Consider the following 4,386-nt stretch of genomic DNA (forward strand, 5'->3'; position numbering starts at 1 on the left):
TGCAACAACCTTCCACCAACAACATGTAACCTCAACACATTCCACATTGCTTCCCTATAGACTCTATCATACGCTTTCTCCAGATCTATAAACACAACATACACCTCCTTACCTTTTGCTAAATACTTCTTGCATATTTGCCTAACTATAAAAATCTGATTCATACAACCCCTACCTCTTCTAAAACCACCCTGTACTTCTAAGATTGCATTCTCTGTTTTATCCTTAATCCTATTAATCATTACTCTACCATACACTTTTCCAACGAAATCAACAAACTAATATCTCTTGATTTACAACACTCATGCACATCTCCCTTACCCTTATATAGTGGTACAATACATGCACAAACCCAATCTACTGGTACCATTGACAACACAAAATAAATATTGACCAATCTCACCAACCATTCAAGTACAGTCACACCCCCTTCCTTCAACATCTCAGCACTCACACCATCCATACCAGATGCTTTTCCTACTCTCATTTCATCTAGTGCTCTCTTCACTTCCTCTATTGTAATCTCTCTCTCATTCTCATCTCCCATCACCGGCACCTCAACACCTGCAACAGCAATAATAATAATAATAATAATAATAATAATAATAATAATAATAATAATAATAATAATAATAATAATAACAATAATAATAATAATAATAATAATAATAATAATAAAAATTATAATAATGATAATAAAAATAATAATAATAGTAGTAGATAATAAGATAATGAACAATAAATTAATAAATAAAAATGCAAACAAATGAAAAGAGAAATATCTGTTGAAGGAAAACTCTTCTCTGAGAATCAATATCTTTTTTTTTCCTCTCTGAGATATGTGTAGGCCTAATGAACCGGGTTATAAAAAGCCTTAAGTCTTTAGAGATTCCTAGAAAACATAAATAATATTAAGGATTTTTTGTATGATAGTCATCAAATTTCTGAAAATGGTTTATTAATTTGGAGTTTATTTCTTTTTATCATAGAGGACGTTTCATTGGCCATAATGCTTTTAAAGGTTTAAAGACGACCCATGAATGGCAGAGGCAAGGGACAGTCATATTTGCATAGTAGAACAATGTCTTGCAACCTGATTATATATCCATATGATCAGCAGCCAAGCCCCCTCTCCATCCAATCTAGGACCAGGGAGGGCCAAGTAATGGTCGTACACTCACCGTGCCTTACATATTGTAATAATCCCTCTTGATGCTCCAATTTCCTAGAGATAGTGGAGACGAAACCAGTCAAGAATTACTTTTCCTAACAATTTATTGTATGCATATATATATATATATATATATATATATATATATATATATATATATATATATGTATATATATATATATATATATATATATATATATATACATATATATATATATATATATATATATATATATATATATATAAATATATATATATATATATATATATATATATATATATATATATATATATATATATATATATATATATATATATATATGAATATATATATAAATATATATATATATATATATATATATATATATATATATATATATATATATATATATATATATTTATATGTATATATATGTATTTGTATATATATATATATATATATATATATATATATATATATATATATATATATATATATATATATATATATATATATCATTGGAAGGATAAAGGATTAATGAGATCGAATCATTTAAGTATTTAGGGACTATGATCTCCAATACAGGGTCACTAGTATTAGAATTTAGTGAAGGATAAAGAAAAGACAATGGCAAGGTTGTGTAAAATTTGGAAATCAAACCGCCTGAAATTACACAAAAAAATTACACTATATATCAGTTAAATGAGATCTGTGTTACTGTAAGGACATGATTCGTGGTAAGGCAATGAAACAATCTCCAATAGATTTAGTATATATGAGAACAAAGCCCTAAGAAGGATATTGTGAGTTAATTAAAAGGGAGGACATGATTAAAAATAAAAACTATAAGAGATTAATCGAGTATCATATGTGGATGAAATTAGGGTAAGGGCATGCTCTTTGCACTCCCAATGAGAGATTAGTTCAGCAAAGGGTCAGTTGGGTGATGATGAGTGGATAAGTATTGAAAGCTCAATACAGAAACGACTGGCGAAATCTAAGCGAGGCCCTTTGTGTCAATAGGCTTAGGAGGAGTTGATGACGATTGATATATGTATATATATATATATATATATATATATATATATATATATATATATATATATATATATATATATATACATATATATATATATATATATATATATATATATATATACATATATATATATATATATATATATATATATATATATATATATATATATATATATATATATATATGTATATATATATATAAATAAATAAATAAATAAATATATATATATGCATATATATATATATATATATATATATATATTTATATATATACATACATATATATATATACATATACATATATATATATATATATATATATATATATATATGAATATATATATATATATATATATATATATATATATATATACATAGATATATATATATATATATATATATATATATATATATTTATATTTATAAATATATATATATATATATATATATATATATATATATATATATATATATATTTATATATATACAGTATATATATATATATATTAGTCCATGAGAGCTAGGTGACAAAATAGCTTAACACGTGTCGAATAGCAACAAAATTTACTTTTATTGCAGAGGATATGATTAAATTTCTAATATAACATCCACATTGTAGAGAAAAAATATGCAAGTAATTTTTTAAAACTATATTTTTTATAACAGGTGCATTCTCAGCATCATTTTACATCTATTTTGGAAGCAGTAGATGCACATATTTTCATAATTTTAACTGTAGAGCTGTAATATTTATATATAAATTTAAATTTAAGGACTTTTATATCGCAAAAATACCCCATTTATGGAATGTTTGAGAATTATGCAATTATTACAAATCCCATTAATACAAAAATGAAGTAATAACGTAAATATTATATTAGGAATATTAATGAGAGTAGACTTGTCAGACTTCTTGTTTATTTAAGAGGCTCCGTGTTGGATTTCCTTATAAATAAGGAAAGTGACATAACATAACACCTGACCTACTTATACAAAGTTTTCTATGTCTGTTACTTCTGTATTTAATATGTAAGTTTGAAGTGTGAATTATATTGCAATATTTATATTAAGGTGTCTTTTATTTGCAGAAGATGGATGATATATGTTCTATGTACATCATCTTTGCATGATGATCTTACACAGAAAGGTGCTATAGGTATAATATAACCCTCTAAGATACAAGGTGACTCTATTAAAGTTGTGCAAGGTTTTTTATTGATAATGAAGATAAATCAATGGATTTGAAATAATAGTCTTGAAATTTTGTGGTCTTTGTGTACAGATGAGCTACTTAGGCTGTATTGGACATTTAATGACAAATTTAGGTCTGAAAGAGCTCTCTCAAGTAATATATGCATAAAATGATGTAGAACATATTCTCAGTGGAACACCTATATCTCGTGTTATCGGTGGCCACTTCTTTAGAACTGTTGTATTGAATCAATTATTACTTTCAAGTAAATAGAGTGAAGAAGATCTAGATGATCTGAACTGCCACAACAGAATGAAGATCTTTTAAAGAAAAACAAAACAGTTGAAGAAGTTTGTTCTGATAATATGCTGAAGAAACTTAGGCAACATGCAGCTGAAACAAGAGATGATTCAAAGTTACAATGTACCTAAAAACTTTGGCTGCAATACATGGACATGATAAATATATTACTCACGTTTATTAAAGCTGAGAGGACAAGAAACTGGGAGCTCCATCTATGATCCCTGTCAGAGATGTTTCGTAATTTTCCTGCATTTGGTCATTTCCTGTATGCCAAATATACAAGATTATATCTGCAGTACATGCTTAACCTAGCAAGTAACCATCCTGATGTATAGAACAATTTCAAAGCAGGTCTTCATATTTCAAGGAGAAGTGACAGGTATTTGAGAGGACTGTCATATGATTTAACAATTGAACAAGTTTTCACGAGGAATATTAAAAGTACTGGAGGTCTAACAAGAGGCAGAGGAATAGCAAAATCTCAGATGCTGTCATGGCTCATCTTAATGGCAGTTTGTGCTGACATCAATAATCCATGAAAGAGCTTACTGGAAAGCACGGGGAGACCAGCATGTTGATATGTCTAAAGCCCGTTCTACAAGAGATAATAAAGGCCTGAATGCACTCCTCGAGTTCTTGAATATGATGAATCCTTTCAGTGGTGATTTACCTTTGCGTAACATTGCACCTGGACTTACTGCC

This window comes from Palaemon carinicauda, chromosome 10 (genome assembly GCF_036898095.1).
Source record: "Palaemon carinicauda isolate YSFRI2023 chromosome 10, ASM3689809v2, whole genome shotgun sequence".
NCBI classification, from domain to species: Eukaryota; Metazoa; Arthropoda; class Malacostraca; order Decapoda; family Palaemonidae; genus Palaemon; species Palaemon carinicauda.